This window comes from Leucoraja erinacea, chromosome 14 (genome assembly GCF_028641065.1).
Source record: "Leucoraja erinacea ecotype New England chromosome 14, Leri_hhj_1, whole genome shotgun sequence".
NCBI classification, from domain to species: Eukaryota; Metazoa; Chordata; class Chondrichthyes; order Rajiformes; family Rajidae; genus Leucoraja; species Leucoraja erinaceus.
This window is the reverse complement of record NC_073390.1, coordinates 15,776,471-15,796,416: the sequence shown is the minus strand read 5'-3', so window position 1 is coordinate 15,796,416 and position 19,946 is coordinate 15,776,471. Positions and strand designations below refer to the sequence as shown.

General features: G+C 44.1%; 1 protein-coding gene across 2 annotated transcripts in view; it reads left to right on the top strand.

Annotated features, from left to right (window-relative positions):
* The window catches only part of LOC129703318 (sodium/hydrogen exchanger 9-like), a 435,915-nt gene that overhangs the window by 404,163 nt on the left and 11,806 nt on the right, over positions 1-19,946 (top strand). The gene's annotated exons all lie outside the window — the stretch shown is intronic.

Below are 19,946 nucleotides of genomic sequence, written 5' to 3'. Positions count from 1 at the left end.
TGTGCCCTTCACTTCAGACTATTCTTGGAATACAATCATTTGTGCTTCGAGGCTCCTTCTACTAACCATTCTCAGCTGCTTTGAAAATACACGTACTGCATCTTAGAAATCAAGTGTTGAGCATAGTTGTTTGAAACAAAATGTTTCATTTTGGCTGTCTCATTTTTTTAGAAAAGTTACTTTTCTTTGACTGTTTAAATAAATTCTATTTAAAAAGCAATGGTATTTTGACAGAGTCGTGCATGGGAATCACTGTTGCTTCCAACCGAAGCACCTGACTATTACTTCTAGGGTTTCCTGGTGAGATGGAGCTTGAATAAAACGAACCTAATTAAACATTAATGAGACCCACAGGCATTATAAGTGAGGCAGTGAGAGAGGAAAGCAAATACCAAGCATTTTATTCTCTGCCACAGCTTTTGCCGTGGAAACACTTCTGAGTGGAAGTTAAATCTTTGGATTTGGAGCAAATTCTCATGAAATGGCTGTTTGTAGAAACCTGCAGTACAAGAATATTCATAAGGTAGCAGAATTGTATGGAATGAATCCACAAATACTTAAGAACTAACAGTAGGGAATAGGGGGGGTTACAGATGGAAATTTTTGCAGCTTATTTAATGCAGAATGAAAGTATCTTTCACAAGGAATTGAGATCTGGCCCATTATTCGGAGTGAAGGGGCAATGTACTGTTTACAGCTGAAAACAAATTGAATTCTATTGGGATGGAAATAATTTAAACAAGTTCGAGCAACGGTAAGGGCAATAATTTTGACACCAGTGCAGATTTATGAAAGACCTACGACAGAAAACAAATGCTGAATTTATTTAAGAGCCCAGGAAAGTGCTTGATGATCATTGTGTGCAAGGTGTTCTATATTTTAACATTTGCATGTAAGACAACTGGCAGAAATACTGCCTCACATCGCCAGAGAGACCGATTCCATCCTGACTCTGGGCGCTGTCTTTGTGGAGTTTGCACGTTCTCCCACTCACCACATGGTTTCCTCCACATGCTTGGGTTTCCTCAGAGATTTTTAAAGATGCGTAGATTAGTAAATTAATTAGCTACTGTAAATTGTCCCCAATGTGTAGATGAGTGGTTGAATCTGGTGTAAGTTAATGAGAATGTGGGGAGAATTAAAAACATTGAATTAATGTAGGATTTTTAAAAAAAACACACACACAAAGTACTGGAGTAACTCAGGGGGGTCAGGCAGCATCTCTGGAGAACATGGATTGGTGACGTTTCAGGTCGGGATCCATCTTCCGTCTGCTTATGGTGGGAGGGGGGAAGGAAGCTGGAAGAGAGGAGGGGCAGGACAAGAATAGGTGGATACAGGAGAGGGGAGATTTTGATAGTCAAATGGTTGGACAAAGGCCAGAGATAAAAAGGCAGATCTGAGACAAGGGGGAGGCGACAAGTAGCTGTAAGTCCAGGTGGGACACAGGAAGGGGGGGCAAGAAGGGGCCGGGGGTGGAGGGGGGATTGGTTTAGTTACCTAAAAATTAAGAATTTATTTATTGTACCAGATAGGTGTCTAGGGTCATAGGACCTGATCCATTCTGAATAGCTGTCTATCAAATTAGAAAATGAATGAGACAATGGTGCAAACAATATAGTTAATTCTGTATGAATTTAATAAACCATGATGATAATATCAATTAAATTAATCTGTTCATTGGATTAGGTGGCCTCAGAGAGCAGCTATTTTTTGCACACATAATATCTACTAGTATAGCAGGCATGGTATTACATGCGCACCATTCACAAATTGAAGTGTGGTTTATTTATATTAGCTGTAGCCTTGAGCAGCCTAAATGTAAGAGTGGTTCATCTTGCACAGTAGACTTACTACATTAAATATTGTATAATTGACTAGGTAAAAGTGCTGCATGCTGTCTGATGTTGAAATATACACAATACTATCTGTAGGACTAATCACCATCCCTTGCTAAGTTAAGATACAAGTTTCCTGAATGGAAGGAGACTATTCACTCCATAGTGGGTGCTGGCTCTTTGTAAGACTTTGTATCTGATCTCCTTACTCACCAGCTTATCATCTGGTTCTGGTTCCATTTGCCATTCATCTCTACCCTACCTATCACCTTATCAGTTTCCAACACAGGGAGCCTTTATGTCACCGTCTTCACCCGCTCCCCATCTACCTCCATCAACCCATCTTTTTTACAACTGCCACCATCTATCATCTATCTGCTTCAGTCTCCCAATTCCACCCCACCCCTTCCCCTACATGGCTCCACCTGCCCTCCATCCTCTTCTATATACCAATCGCCTCTTGGCCCCTGTCTCACCACTCCCTTTCTCTCCCCTTCATTTCTGGCCACTTCCCTTCCCCACTTTCAGTTCTGATGCAGAATTTTGACGTGAAACATCAACCATTCCCTTCCACCCACGGATGCTACTTGACACACCAAATTTCTCCAATGGATTTTTGGGTGCTCTCTCGTTCCTCTGCTGCTCTGACACCCAGTAATCCCTGCAGCAAATGTGATTGACTTTAGATGGCAGATAGATTCCCCATCATGAATCCAACATCAAGAATTGCCATGTACTGCACTCAAGATGTCAGAGTTTATCAGCATGACCTACATGAATATCCTCTCCCGATACCGATACAAACCAATGCTGATATAGAAGGAAATCACCAGCTCAGAATTATTTATCGTTGGCCTAACACCAAAAATGTTAATTCTCCTTTTTGTCTTGGTTATATGTCAGTCTTTATGTCCACATCTAACACAGTGTCCTTGTACTGTGACTTGAAAATAGCTATAGTTATTGTTAAAAAATCTTTATTTTATATTCATGCTGAGAGTTTTTGCACACTATCTTGAAAAGGTGATCGTAAACTACCCAAGCGGAATATGTGGAGTGTAGGATTAGGAGCTGGGGTCTAATCTGTTCCCATGCTGTCTCGCTCCAGATGAAATTGGAAAATTAATGAGACAAAGGTGCAAACAATAGTTAAATCTGTATTAATTTAATAAACCATGGTAATAATATTAATTAAATTAATCTGTTCACTGGATTAAGAGGCCTCAGGTAGCAACTGTTTTTTGCATTCATAATCTCCACTAGTCTGTCGGGCATGGCATTCCATGTGCACCATTCATGAATTGAAGTGTGGTTTATTTATGTTAGCTGTAGCCTTGAGCAGCCTAAACATAACAGTGGTTCACCCTGTAGAGTAGCCTTACTACACAATACATTATATAATTGATAAGGTAAAAATGCTGCATTCTGCTCTGACGTTGAAAGATCTGTAGGAATAATTGACAACCCTTGATAATATGAGGGTGTGTGTGTGTAATATAAGTGGTGAATCTCTGGAACTCTCTGTCACAGAGGGTAGTTGAGGCCAGTTCATTGGCTATATTTAAGAGGGAGTTAGATGTGGCCCTTGTGGCTAAGGGGATCAGGGGGTATGGAGAGAAGGCAGGTACGGGATACTGAGTTGGATGATCAGCCATGATCATATTGAATGGCGGTGCAGGCTTGAAGGGCCGAATGGCCTACTTCTGCACCTAATTTCTATGTTTCTAGAAGATGCAATGACATTTGTTCTTGGTTCTCCAAATTATCCACCATTTTGAAGTGTTCATCCAATATGGCTGCAATATTCAGCTGATTTAGGTGGTCATTTCATCCTCCTTATCTTCTCCCCAAAACCTTCCACCTTCTTTTCATTTACATGATCAGATAAGGAGTCACAAATTTCCTGAATGGAAGGAGACTAATCACTCTATAGTGGGTGCTGGCTCTGTATAAGACTAATCCAGCCGGTCCCCTCATCAGTCGCTTCTTACCGGAGACCGCAGCTTCCGAAGTCCACAGTCCGAGCTGGATGGAGCTCCAACGCTGGTGATCGCTGGCAAGGGATCCCAGCCTCAACTACCTCCTCTGGCATCTTGTTCCATACACCCACCACCCTTTGTGTGAGAAAGTTACCCCTCGGATTCTTATTAAATCTTTTCCCCTTCACCTTGAACCCATGTCCTCTGGTCCTCGATTCCCCTACTCTGGGCACGAGACTGTGCATCAACCCGATCTTTTCCTCTCATGATTTTGTACAGCTCTATAAGATCATCTACCATCCTCCTGTGCTCCATGGAATAGAGACCCAGCCTACTCAACCTCTCCCTATAGCTCACACCCACTAGTCCTGGCAAAATCCTCATAAATCGTTTCTGAACCCTTTCAAACTTGACAATATCTTTCCCATAACATGGTGCCCAGAACTGAACACAATATTCTAAATGCGGTCTCACCAACGTCTTATACTAATACAACTGCAATATGACCTCCCAACTTCTATACTCAATACTCTGACTGATGAAGGCCAAACTGTTAAAAGCGCTTTTGACCACTTTATCTACCTGCTACTCGACCTTCAAGGAACCATGCACCTGTACTCCTAGATCTACAACACTACCCAGAGGCTTATCATTTACTGTGTAGGTCCTGCCTTTGTTCGACGTCCCAAAATGCAACACCTTGCACTTTTCTGTATTAAATTCCATCAACCATTCCTCCACCCACCTGGCCAATTGATCCAGACCCTGCTGCAATCTTTCACAACCATCTTCACTATCTGCAAAACCACTTACTTTTGTATCATCAGCAAACTTGCTAATCTTGCCCTGTATGTTCTCATCCAAATCATTGATGTAGATGACAAACAGTAATGGGTCCAGCACCGAACCCTGAGGCACACCACTAGTCACAGGCTTCCAGTCTGAGAAGCAACCTTCCACCAATACCCTCTGCTTCCTTCCATGGAGCCAATTTGATATCCATTCAGCTATCTCTCCTTGGATCCCATGCGATCTAACCTTCCAGAGCAACCTACCATGCGGAACCCTGTCGAGCGCCTTACTGAAATCCGTGTACACAACATCTACAGCTCTGCCCTCATCAACCATTTAGGTCACGTCTTACGTTTGCCTGCTTTGCCCTTAACTCTAATGGGGATGTACATATCCTGCGATTTCACCGGCACATTGTTTTAAAACATCTCACTTGACCAATGTTCCTTTCCCCTCAAATAACCTGCTCCAGTCAACTTGAGCGAGACCTTCTCTCATACCCTCTCATGTGTGGAGGCCTCTACATTCAGCTTCAGAAAACTTTCCTGAAAATGTTTGAGGAATTGTACCCCATTTATACCCATCACACTATGATTTTCCCAGTCTATATTTGGAAAGGTAAAATTCCCTACTACAACAACCTTATTTGACCTGCAGCTGTGTGCAATCTCCTGGCATACTTGTTCTTCTAATTCCCATTGACTATTTGGGGGTCTGTAGTACACCACCAACAAGGTGACCATCCCTTTCAGATTCAGATTCAGATTCAATTTTAATTGTCATTGTCAGTGTACAGTACAGAGACAACGAAATGCATTTAGCATCTCCCTGGAAGAGCGACATAGCAAATGATTTGAATAAATAATAATAAGTGTCCGGGGGGGGGTGGTGATTGGCAGTCACCGAGGTACGTTGTTGAGTAGAGTGACAGCCGTCAGGAAGAAGCTGTTCCTCGACCTGCTGGTTCGGCAACGGAGAGACCTGTAGCGCCTCCCGGATGGTAGGAGGGTAAACAGTCCATGGTTGGGGTGAGAGCAGTCCTTGGCGATGCTGAGTGCCCTCCGCAGACAACGCTTGCTTTGGACAGACTCAATGGAGGGGAGCGAGGAACCGGTGATGCGTTGGGCAATTTTCACCACCCTCTGCAATGCCTTCTGGTCGGAGACAGAGCAGTTGCCATACCATACTGTGATGCAGTTGGTAAGGATGCTCTCGATGGTGCAGCGGTAGAAGTTCACCAGGATCTGAGGAGACAGATGGACCTTCTTCAGTCTCCTCAGGAAGAAGAGACGCTGGTGAGCCTTCTTGATCAGAGTTGAGGTATTGTGGGTCCAAGAGAGGTCATCGGAGATGTTGACTCCCAGGAACCTGAAGCTAGAAACACGTTCCACCTCCGTCCCGTTAATGTGGATGGGGGTGTGCGTGCCGCTTCTGGACTTCCTGAAGTCTACAATGAGCTCCTTGGTCTTCTTGGAGTTAAGGGCCAGGTTGTTGTCAACGCACCATGCTGTAAGTGCTGGACCTCCTCCCTGTAGGCCACCTCATCATTGTTGCTGATGAGGCCAATCACCGTTGTATCATCTGCATACTTGATGATGGTGTTAGTACCATGTACAGGTGTGCAGTCATAGGTGAAGAGGGAGTAGAGGAGGGGGCTCAGCACACAGCCCTGTGGAACGCCGGTGTTCAGGGTGAGGGTTGAAGAGGTGTGCTTGTCTAACCTAATAGACTGGGGTCTGTTGGTTAGAAAGTCCAGTATCCAGTTGCAGAGGGAGGGGTCGATGCCCAGGTTACCGAGTTTGGTGATCAGTTTTGATGGTATAATGGTGTTGAATGCTGAGCTGTAATCGATGAACAGCATTCTTACGTATGTGTCTCTGTTGTCGAGGTGGGAGAGGGCAGAATGAAGTGCCGTTGAGATGGCATCCTCCGTACTGCTATTCTTGCGGTAGGCAAACTGATAGGGATCCAGTGTGGTGGGTAGGCAGCTTTTGAGGTGTGCCAGGACCAGCCTCTCGAAGCACTTGGTGATGATGGGGGTAAGTGCAACTGGGCGGAAGTCGTTGAGGCTTGCCACAGTGGAGTGTTTTGGCACTGGCACGATGGAGGTGGCTTTAAGGCACGTGGGGACAACTGCTTGGGCAAGTGACAGGTTGAAGATGTCAGTCCAGACGTCTTGTTCCTCAGCTCCACACATATAGCCTCACTAGATGAACCGTCCGTAATGTCACCTCTGATCACTGCCGTGACATCCTCCTTAACCAACAATGCAACCCCCCCCCCCCTCCACTTTTCCCTCACCCCCATCTCTCCTGAAGCTCCTGTACCCTGGAACATTGAGCTGCCAGTCCCGCCCCTCCCTTAACCAGGTTTCAATCATGGCTACAACCTCCCAGTCGCTCGTACTATGAGCTCGTAAATGAACTAATTGGTTTGTCCTTTCAAAAAATAGGCACAATGGGCTCAATTGAGACACAAGAGACTGCAAACACTGGAGGAGCTCAGTCGGTTAGGCAGCATCATGGAAGGAAATGTACAGTTGACATTTGGGTTGATTCAGATTCATATTAGTTTATTGTCGGCTTGTCTACCATGTGCACAGAGCAATGAAATCTGTTGCTAACATGAACCTGATAGAATATACAGTATATATGTGAACGATAGATGTGATGAGAAATACAACAACCAATGCAAACCAGCAAAATGGTGCAAAGATTGCCGCAATGGAGAGATAGTTAAGGGCCTGTCCCACTTACGTGTCCTTGGCACGCAAATTACGCGACCTCGTGGTCGCGTTGAGCCGTGATGGTCCCGCGAAGGTCACACGCGATTTCATGCGTACGCACAGCCGTCTGGAGCGCATGACATCATTTGAAGATGGACACAAAGCTGGACAAGAGCGGAACTCGCTATCAAAACATGGAGGGGACGGGGGACACAATTTTTTGGTGGCCACACGTGCATGTGCACACACACACACACACACACACGCGCGCGAGATTACGGAGGCTCAATCCAGCGCTAAATGTAACTCAAATCTGCCTGTCTCACCGGATCAACTACAGCCCTGACTGGACTGACGGGATATCAGTGCTGCTTCTCCGTGCTGGCCATATTTCCCGCAAGCCCAGGCAGGTTAACCTGGCGGGACAGGCAGAGTTGAGTTGGGTTTAGTGCTGTTTCTCTGCGCTGGCTGTGGGCCTGGGGGCACAAGTCGCATCTGACTCCCGACCTTTCTGGCCACCCGTGGGAGGGGGGCACTTGGGACAGCGCCGGAGACCCGGCCGGGATTGATCCTGCCTGCAGATGAGGCGCAGGTCTGTGCCACGTCTCCCTCCTCCAATCGCTGCGCTCTATCCTCAGTCCCACCCCCCCCCTCCCTCCTCCAATCATCGCACCCTCGATCATCAGTCCCACCCCCACTGCCTCACGAAAGTGGAGATTTTAAAATCGGGGTGATAAAAAATTGGGGGGGATGTCCCCCACCTCTCAAAACATGGGGGGGACGTGTCCCCTCTGGGCCCCCCCGGGTTTTCCGCCCCTGAAGCTGGAGTAACTCAGCGAGACCGGCAGCATCTCTGGAGAGAAGCAATGGGTGACGTTTCATGTCGAGTCTCTTCTTCAGTCTGAAAAGAAGGGTCTTGACCCGAAACATCACCCATTCCTTCTCTCCAGAGATGCTACCAGTCCCGCTGAGTTACTCCTGCATTTTGTGTCCATCCTCAATTTTCTTTGCCCCACTCAGGGAGTAGAAGTGGGGGCGGATCCGGACCGCAACGGCCATGAGCCCCAAGCCTAGTTCAGCGATCGTTTGCCTGCTACTGCTCTGTTGGAGGTGAGACGTTGTGTCATGCCAGGGTCTTGGGCCTGTTCCACTTTGGCCGTCAGTTACGTGACAGGCCGTCTGAACACACACACAGATATATGTCCCCAGTCCACTTTAAAAGAAGCATCCAGGATAGGATTCTGGTGCCAGCCCCTGTCCTCTCACATCAACGAAAGGCAGGTCTTATTGCTACACAACTCATGCTTTGACCCCACTTTCCCCCCCTTATCTTGGGAACACACCCTGAGCAGCGGGAGGAACAGTGTGGTTCCTTGTACAAACTGACATTTCACAGGGGAAGGGGATGGGGAGGGGGATGGAAGAGAGGTGTTAATGGTACATCCAGAAGTGATTATTGTTAATGTTTCTTATGTTGATGTTTTTAACCATACAAGTTGAGGGAAAATAACACAGCAGTTGATCCCAAGACTTGGTGGTTGCAAATGATTTTCTTCATGTTACATGTTTAGCTCTTTCAATTTGATTGTCTAAATATTTTTTCTAAGCCATTCAGAAATATTTCTCAAGATGAATATCTGTCATTCTGACTACATCTTGAAAATGTGCTTTGTTACTAGAGTGCGAGGTTACAAGTAATACTAAAGGGGCTGTCCCACTGTGGCGACCTAATTGAAGAGTTTAGGAGAGTTTGAAAAAGTGTCATGTAGAAGACCTCCATCCACCTCCTTCGACTATTTTGAAAACTAGCTTCGATTAGCTTCGGGAAAATTGGACACTGAATAGTGGAGAGTGAAAACGACCTCCTTCGATCTCCTTCGACCTCCCTTCGACTATGTTGAAGACTATCTACCTTCGACTACCTTCAGTTACCTTTCACTACCCTCGATTACCTACGAATAACATGCCGACTTACTACGACCTACTTCGACTAAACCTACAAGTAAAAAAAATATAGATTTTTTCCATGGCGACCTTTTTTTACTCGCAGGCATTTTTCAGCATGTTGAAAAATACGCCGCGACCTAGCTGAGGCCTCGAGTACGCGGGGACTACTCTCAAGCATGAAGGAGAGTTACAAAGACCTCCTAGGACCTCGTGTCGACCATGCTGCGAGTTTGAGTCGAGGGCAAACTCTTTTAAACTCGTCAATTAGGTCGCGGCAGTGGGACAGCCCCTTAAGTTAAAGGGCTAAATGAAAATGCTTAGATACAAGATGTCTAATTAATAGGGATCCATACATAGTTATAGGAATTTGTAGGAACATCAATAATAAAAATATAGATATAGATAGAAAATAGAGAGAGTACAGAGGAGATTTACTAGAATGTTGCCTGGGTTTCAGCAACTAAGTTACAGAGAAAGGTTGAACAAGTTAGGGCTTTATTCTTTGAAGCGCAGAAGGTTAAGGGGGGACTTGATAGAGGTTTTTAAAATGATGAGAGGGATAAACAGAGTTGACATGGAAAAGCTTTTCCCACTGAAAGTAGGGAAGATTCAAACAAGGGGACATGACATGAGAATTAAGGGACTGAAGTTTAGGGGTAACATGAGGGGGAACTTCTTTACTCAGAGAGTGGTAGCTGTGTGGAATGACCTTCCAGCGAAGGTGGTGGAGGCAGGTTCGTTTTTATCATTTAAAAATAAATTGGATAGTTATATGGATGGGAAGGGAATGGAGGGTTTTGGTGTGGGTGCAGCTATATGGGTATAGGGGAGATTATGTGTTCGGCACGGACTAGAAGGATCGAGATGGCCTGTTTCCGTGCTGTAATTGTTATATGGTTATATGGTTATATATTTTCAAAATAAAGAGCATGCCAGATAAAATGGAGTTGAGAGAAAGAAAACGGTTGAACAGTTGGTAAAACATTTTTCCAGTGTATGACTCTGATACCACAAAAATTGTTGGAACATGCAGTGAAATAAATTGCTGAATGATAGTGATGTTTAGCTCTTATTTCCCACTTGGGAGATCATTCTAAGCTCCCAAATGGGAAATAACCAAGATAGATTGGTGGGATTTGTCTGTGACAAGTGGCAATGAGTTGACACTCCAAGCAGCTTAATTCATTAACTAACCATATGTCTATAAATGTACTGCAGAGTAAAGTACTGAATTGAGATATGTTTGAGAGAATGGATCTTGCACTCAACATCTGTAAAACTAAGCCCTCGATCAATCAGCAACACCCTCTGACCGTTATAAATGTCCGCAATGTGACTCAGGGAAACATGGGCCACTCCCATATCTTGGAAAAATATCTTGGAAAGCAAAGGAGATAGTGATCACCTTCAGGACGCAAAGCAGTACACATACCCCAGTTTGCATTGTCGGTACCGAAGTAGAAATGGTTGAAAGCTTCAAATTCCTAGGAGTAAATATCGCCAACAACTTGCCCTGGACCACGCATATTGAAGCAATGGCCAAGCAAGCACACCAACACCTTCACTTCCTTAGAAGGCTGGTCCCCAACAACTCTCACCAACTTCTAAAGATGCACCATAGAAATAATTTTTACTGGGATGCATCACAGCATAGTTTGGGAACAGCTCCATCCAAGACCACAAGAAATTGCAGCAAATTGTGGACGCAGCCCAAACCATCACACAAACCAACCTCTCCTCCATAGACTCCTCAGCAAGGCCACCAGAATAATCAAGGACGAGTCACACCCTGGTCACTCCCTCTTCTCCTCTCTCCCAATTGGGCAAAAGGTACAGAGAATGAAAATGCACACCTCCACATTCAGCGAGTTTCTTCTCAGCTGTCACCAAGCAACTGAACAATCCTACCAACAACTAGAGAGCAGTCCTAAGCTACTATCTCCCTCATTGGAGACCATCGGACAATCTTTGATCGGACTTTATTGGACTTAAACTTGCACTAAAAGTTATTCACTTTGTTCGCTTTATCATGTATCTGTACACTGTGGGTATCTTCATTGTAATCATGTATTGTCTTTCTGCTTAATGGTTAGCACGCAGCAAAAGCTTTCACTGTATCTCGGTACACGTGACAATAAACTAAAGTCAACTCAACTCGAACCAAATGTCGGTGAAGACGGAGGTTGGTCCAAATCCATGGTGAAACAATTCTGGTGTCCTGTCATACCCCAGCAGTTGATACTTACAATGGATTAGTTCTGTTGGGTAGATTCCATCATTTATACTCCAGATCTCCTCTCCAAAACCAGACACATTATTCTGAGCTCCATTATGGGAAGAGGTTATCAGTGGGCACAGGAATAGAAATTATAGAAACATTCCAGCTGGTGGAAAAAAAAAGGACACGTCACCTACGTCCACTATTTCACATCCTTACTAATCAATAATCTGTCAATCTCCACCTTTAAAATATCCTTTGACTTGGCTTCCACAGCCATCGAAGGAATGAGGGTTGAACTTGGTGGACAGGGGCCACTTTGTCCTTGATGGTTTTTAATACTCATCCAGATATGTGGAGAACATTCCATCACTTTTCTAGTTTATGCCTTGTAGATGGCGAAATAATTTAGGGGATAGAATCAGGCACAGACATCTTCGGCTGAATGGCCTGGTCCTATGCTGCACTGTTATATGTTCTGCATGCAATATGTAATATTGACAATGACCATTTTTTTTAAAAGTGATTTATATCTTGTAACTAATGGCCATATGCTGTTGCAACAGTGCATGTGTGTAGAAAGTTAAAGAAAATCTGTCTGAAGTAATCTTCAATAAGAAAAATACTATCTCAATACTTAACATTTACTTTTAATGAAGTACCCAAGTTGGTTTGAAGTGCTGTTTATTTTTCCAGTCACTAAAGACTCATCAGGTCAGAGTGCTGGCTGATGAAGCTATGAAATTTACAAACCTTACCCTGATCAAAAGCCATTCCCTGGGTGAAATCCCTCCCAATTGGGATAGTGTGTGAGTGTATGCTGAGAGACAGTAAGCTTAGAGAGTGTTTACAGAGAGGACAATGAAGCACTTGTGCCACTGGATTTCCAGGCATGTAATTTGTGCAAAGAATAGAGATATGGGAAGGTGTTTGTACTGTATATTGAGCTTCTGCGGCAGATAAACCAGAGAATGGGAATGCAAAGATGTTTTTATCTATTAATTGGATATAACGCGATTGACTATCAACCCATCAACTGAGATCCTGGCCAATGCATTTTGTTGGATTGCAATCTGCCTGCAAACAAAGCAGTGCAGTTTAGTTTATAGATATAGCATGAAAACAGGCCTTCAGTCCCTCGAATCCGCACCGACCAGTGATCACCCGTACACTTGTTCTATCCTACATGCCAGGGACAATTTACAGAAGCTAATTGACCTACAAACCCTCTCGTCTTTGGAATGTGGAAGGAAACCCGAGCACCCGGAGAAAACCCACGTGGTCATGGAGAGAAGGTACAAACTCCGTACAGACAGCACCCGTAGTCAGGATGGGACCCGGGGCTCTGGCTCTGTAAGGCCACAACTCTACCATTGTACCACTCCTATGTTCTCTGGTATCAATGTTTGATATGCTACGAGGATGATCCTTAATTCTCTTCTTGGAGGTAAGCTGCCAGCAGATAATAACAATTTACACATTTGAAGCACTCCTTTATCAGAAATTGTATGTCCAAGCTGAAGAGACAACAGTTCACAGAAATGAAGTTAACTGGAGAAAGGTTTGTAGAGATTAACTAAGCTGTGGAGCTATCCGTAGGCAGCAATGAACCTTGGAGGGCCAACAGTCAGAAGTACACGTGGTGTAGCATGGGACAAAAGCCCAAAAAAGGTGGAATAAATGCAGGTAGATTGTGTCGTGAGTGTCTGAGAAAGTAAAATCATGCATTTCGCAAAAGGAGTATATAATGTGGATTGGAAAACAGTTTCTAAAAAATAGTGCACAATGAAAATATCATTAGGTCCATGGAATACATGTGCAATGTACTGTTCATTTATCCACTTGGAAGATATTTTGCACTAGGCTGCAGTTGTTTGTTGATTGGACTGCTTGCGGCTGCAAGCCAGAGATTGGAAACCATTGCTTCAGTCTATGTATCATTCTTCGAGTGAAAATCTCTTGTGCACAAAGAAAGGAACCAGCGCCAATGGGAACTGGACCAACCGTGTTGATGTACAAAAGAGTTCTCCGTCTGCAGGACATGGAAAGTTTCACACGGCTCAGGCCAACATCCGACAATTTGTGACTGCAGGAGTCTATTTTCACATTTCCTGCATACATAAAGTCATATAGTGTGGAAACAGGCCCTTCGCCCAACTTGCCCACACCAACCCATGAGGGGATAGAATCAGGCACAGACTTCCTCGGCTGAATGGCCTGGTCCCATCAACACTAGTCCCACCTGTCTATGTCAGGCTGCGGCCTCACCAACGTGCAACTGCAACATGACTTCCGATGTTGGGCTGAAGGGCCTGTTTCCACACTGTATCACTCTATGACCTAACTTCTAACTCCGACTGATGAAGGCCAATGCGCCAAAATCCTTTTTGACCATCCTATCTACCTGTAATGCCACCATCAAGGAACAATGTACCAACACTCCTAGAACCCTCTGCTCTACAACACTCCCCAAAGTCCTCACTTTCACTGTAGGAATGTTAGTTCCAGCTAATATATTTACATAGTGACCATGGAACAGTTTCAATGACATTGGCATGTTTGTCCAAAGAGGAGAAGGAAACTGCACTAAAAAGTAAATTGTAAGTGTTTGATAAATATAACTGCACAGTTAAATACTTAATCTCTCACTTTGAACCAAGGCAAGGATTAGCCACAACACCTTTGCTTCAGATCGGAGAAGTGATTGCAGTGTGTGGTTAAACTTTTCCGGCTGCCCTGGAGTCACAATGACGAAATTAAAAACTCTCCAGGGGATTGAGCTCGCCTGGGGATTGAGCTCGCCAGGGGATGCCAAGGTCACCCAGATACAATTGCGCCCTTTCATTACTGCTCTACAAATAAGCCAATTTCCTATTTTCTAAATAGTTTCCATTTTACAGTGACATTTTGCTGGAGATCGAATTTTCGAAATAACTTGGATTGCCATGATCTCTTTGGGCTTTGACATTAAATGATGGAAATTGATTGCAGTTCTTGGAGTTAAAAGCAGTGTATTTTGTGTCTTTTATCCCTCCAAGCTAATCAGCCCGGTGTTTCATCCACAGCCTTTGAATCTAAGAGATCACAGCATATGCTTTCCTCTCCATTTCTGAAAGAATATCTTCATTTCTTTTTTTAAAATGGTAAAATGATTTTGAAGATGATGAAACCGAAAGTTGACATTTGATGAGAAATAAATTGATTACTGTGCTGAGATCTGCAAGGTTTTCAGCAGATGGTGTCAAACAAATGCCTTCTAAGTCGTAAAATTATGCTTCAAAGACTTTGCTGGACAGAATTTGAGATGATGCTGTGTAAGAAGATGGTAGAGTGCATGTCCTGCAGCCTGATCAAAGATACACAGAGTTGAAGACTAATACAAAATCTGAATGTTCACGCTCTCGGGTTTTGTACTGAAATGATCATGAGTTTCTGGAAGTCACTACTCAATTTTTACCTGTGCTGTCAGATCCTATATTGAAAATATAATTATTATATTATCGGCCCCGTGGGGCGGCACGGTGGCGCAGTGGTAGAGTTGCTGCTTTACAGCACCAGAGACCCAGATTTGATCCTGACTACGGGTGCTGTCTGTACGGAGTTTGTACTTTCTCCCCTTGACCACGTGGGTTTTCTCCGAGGACTCCGGTTTCCTCCTACACTCCAAAGACCTACAGGTGGCTTCGATAAAAATTGTAATTTGCCCCTAGTATGTGTATTGGATAGTGTTAGTTGGGGAGCACTGGTTGGCATGGACTCAGTGGGCCAAAGGGGCCTGTTTCCAGGCTATGTCTCTAAACTAAACTAAAGCGTATTTAAGTGATTAAGTGACATAAGGATCATTTTCACATAGAAATTACCTTTTTAAAATTACAATGGTTGTGTAAAAATGCCTCAGTTAAAGATTAAAGATTAACAAAGATCATTAACTATAATCCAAAGTATCTTAAAGAAAGACTACTCGATGCCAAAAGAATTCTGACTGAAAATCTAGTATAGAGGAACAATTTAGAGCTGGAGACAAATGGAATTAGGGAGTGAATTCCAGGCCCCTGGCCATTGGCAGCTGAACTTAGAACTATCAGTGGTGAAATAATACAAATCTGATTGCTGAAGAGAACTGAAGGAGTGAGAATCTCTGAGAGCTGCAGACAGGTCGAGGTTGCAGAGGTGGACAGCAATGAAAAGGTCTCAAAATGTAACGCCTCGCAATTCTCTGCATTAAATTCCATCAACCATTCCTCAGCCCACCTGGCCATCGCAAAAGATCATAGAAACATAGAAACATAGAAAGTAGGTGCGAGAGTAGACCACCAGGTCCGTCGAGCCCGCACCGCCATTCGCTCATGGCTGAACACTAAACAGACACACTTACCCACAAACAGTAGACACAAGACACAGAACACAAGACACTACCCTCCCCCTTATACCGCTATCACCCCTCTCCACCCCAAGAACCTCGTGATCTCCTGGGGGAGGCAGGGGGATCCTGCTGCAATCTTTCACAACTATCTCCACTATCTGCAAAACCACTCACTTTTGTATCATCAGCAAACTTGCTAATCGTGCCCTGTGTGTTCTCAGCCAAATTATTGATGTGGATGACAAACAGTGACGGGCCCAGCACCAAACCATGAGGCACACCACTAGTCACAGGACGAGCTGCTGCCTTACAGCGCCGGAGGCACGGGTTCGATCCTGACTAAGGGGGCTGTTTGTATAGAGTTTGTACGTTCTCCCTGTGACCACATGGTTTTACTCCGGGTGCTCCGGTTACCTCCCACACGCCAAAGACATACAAGTTTGTAGGTTAATTAGCTTAAGTAAAATTGCAAATTATCCCTCGTGTGTAGGATAGTGCTATTGTATGGGGGTGATCGCTGGTCGGCGTGAAGTCGGTGGATCGAAGGGCCTGTTTCCTCGCTGTATCTCAAAAGTCTAAAGTATTATAAAATGCCACCCAGTTTGGAAGGTCTGATATTGCTCATTTTTAATTTGGCTGAAATTCAAACAGAATTGTGAACAGTGAACCTGGAATTCATTACACCTACCACACAACTGCAATCCCAAACAGGCTCCCAGCTGTTGGTCCTTTCTGATCCCGACGTCTGACTGGAGGCTATGAAACACATAAATTGCACTACATCTGTTCATGTGACTGATCTTTCATTAGCACACTAACTATGATGCTATGGTGCTCCTAACAGTGACTGCATCCACATAGTCTATTGTTACCATACTGTGTCTTTGAATTGCACCCCACACTCCTGAAAACCCAGCTTCCCCACTGGTAGCATCGGCTTCCTAAATTTACTATAAGTTGACTCTTCCATTACATTCTCAGCTTCTTACAATTTCAGACATAAGATACTGCAGATGCTGGAATCTTAAGCAACAAAAAAAAACAAACTGCTGGAGAAACTCAGCGGGTCAGGCAGCATCTATAGACGGAAATGAACAAACATTTCGGGTCGGGATCCTTCTTCGAGAGGGAGGGAGATAGCTGGTGGAAACAAATGAGGGGAATGGGTGGGGCTGGCAAGAGCTGGCAAGTGATAATGTGGATCCAGGTGAGGAAAGGGTGATTGGTGGAAGAGTCGGATGGGGGAGAGACGGTTAGAGATAGTAACCAAGGCTGTATCAACTTCCACTGTTTTCACCCGTTTGTGTTCTCCACGTAGCACCTCCATCCTTGGTTGTTATTTCCACACTTGCCTCCTCCACTAACTCCACTGATTTCACTTACTAGCCCTTGCCCCAAACATTCTACTCGCCAACTCTCTACCAGCTATCTCTCCTCTATTCCATTAGTCTGAAGAAGTGTCCTAACCCTAAACATTGTCTGTCCATTTCTCTCCATGGATGCTCCTAATCCACAGTTCCTCTCGTAGTTTATTTTTGTGAACTATTCATGTGGCCTCATCTTTTAACTGCATTCCCATATATACTACAACACAGTAAATGCATTAATATTAAAACTATTGGTATGAAACTGTGTCTCACCCTCACTATTAAGTATTGTGCTTGCATTCCCGAAGGCAATCCTAATCCTGGCTTAATAATGGAACAATATGGACCACCTTTTGCACTACCATGAATTTGTTTTATTTTCTAATTGTGTTTGCATTCATTCTTTTTGTTAATTCGTTGATGGGGAGCTATTTTAACTTTAGCACAAAAAAAGTCATCAGATGCAAACAAGATATTCTAGCTGGCAGTATGATAATTGTACGAGAGGATGTTCTTACAAGATCAGCTCCTATGAACTGCACTGGAGATATAATCATTGCAAAGCAATTTTAAATAAAGTTTCAAGTGATCTGCATTCACATTTCACGTTTCAAAAAAATGCTGCCGTAATTTTACTGTACATTCTTTAATAACCTTATTTAATTCTCACTTGGGTGTTGCTTGCAAGAACAGAACTCTGATTACCAGCCTATATGAAAATAAAATACTAATAGTTTCTCTTGGGTCTGCCAACTACATCATGCCCTGGATGAGTTCCACTTCCTTTGATATTCCAATTGGTCTGCTATTCCACAACACGAACTGTAAATATTGGCACTATCAACGTTCCTGCTATGGTCAGGTCTCTTTAATGTCAGTCCAGCAAAGGTTGAAACCTTACTGAATTTTAAGTACATTGTAAATGTCTGCCTTTTTGGAACAGCCATATCTCCAGGGCATTACAATCTGAGTCAGCAATACGTCATATGTTGAATGAAAACCCCACTGAGAGCACAGAGCTACATTTAACCCTGCCTACTGGTGGGGCAGCCCAAGGTCTGGGTTGCTGCATGATCCCACTTGCTTCTGCTCCTAAGGCCATTTAAACAGTGCACGATGAAGCCTTGTTAAATTAAGCAGATTACACCGTGACATTGAGCTCCATGTCGGACAAACGTTCAATTTCCCCCCACCCCCCAATTACTGGCCACTCTTGTTAAAATCATCACACCGTTGTCAAAGTGTGATCCTTCATCTACAAGAAGATCAAGTTTTCAGACAGTGAAATAATTCTGATAAATAATATTTCCAGGAGATGCTGCACTGTGTAGAAAGGGCCAAATCTGATTTTTGTTTCGTGCTTTGTTCTTTATTACATAAAGCAAAGGATTAACTTCTCCAGAGACTATTTCTCCTGCATTGGTAAAGCAATATTGTATTTAGCTGAGTGAAGAAAAGCTTTAATTAGGGACAATATTGATCCCAGCCGTATTCTGCTTTCATAATGCTTTTGCGGTGTCTTGGGGAAGCTCAAGCAGGTTGAGTTGGACCTTGAGTGGTTCACCCTCAGCCTCTCGGGACCTTGGATCAGTTCTGGTCTAAGGTCCGCGGGGAGTGTTGTTTAGAGCCCTGGGGAGTATTGTAGAGCAGAGGGATCTAGGTGTACAGGTACATAGTTCCCTGAAAGAGGCAGCGCATGTAGGTAGGGTTGAGTATAGAAGTTGGGATGTTATGTTACAGTCGTACAGTTGGCTAGGTCGCATTTAGAGTATTGTGTTCAGTTTTGGTCATCCTGCTATCAGAAGATGTCATTAAGCTGGAAATTGTGCGGAGGAGATTTACAAAGATGAAGCCAGAACTCGAGTGCCTGAGCTATAAGGAAAGGTTGGGCAAGCTATGACTTTATTCCTTGGATTGCAGGAGGCTGAGAGGTGATCATGTGGAGGTGTATCTAATCATTACTGGCATATATAGGGTCAATGCGCAGTTATTTACCTGGGTAGGGGAATCAAGAACTAGAGGACACAGGATTAAAGTGATGGGGGCAAAATTCAATAAGAATCTGAGGGGCAGCATTTTCATTCAGAGGGTGGTGGGCATCTGAAATGAGCTGCCAGAGATAGTTGAGGCAGGACTATATGTCATTTAAAAGACAATTGGACAGGTAAATGAATAGGAAAGGTTCAGAGAGATATGGGCAGATGGGACATCTTGGTCAGCATGGATGAGTTGGTCCCAAGGGCCTGTTTCCATGCTGTATAAGTCTATGGTCACAACCGTCCTATTTTACACCAAAACATCAGATATGGGGTAAGCCGTGCCAGCCAACCTGGGACCTGATCCAAGCTCCTTTGATTCGGTGACACCAATGTTACACAATCGAGCAGGGATCTTGACTCGGGTTGAGGGGATTATGTGTGTCGGTTTCCAAGCTTGCTCTGTGTCAGCAGCAGCATGAGTCTTCCGCAAGGAAGAAGGCAGAGAATGTTGCCCCAGACCAGGCACTATTCCTGGGTGTTAAGTTAATGATTTCCTCTGCTGCAGTCAGACATTGACACCCACACATGATGATGTGGTAGAAGGAGTTGTTCAAGCTTGAAGTGACTTTTCTGACCATGGTTGTCCTTTGACTTAGTCAGAATCTGGCACAATGTTTTGGTGGGACAGGTCAGGGGGAAGACTAGTAGATACACAAAAATGCTGGAGAAACTCAGCGG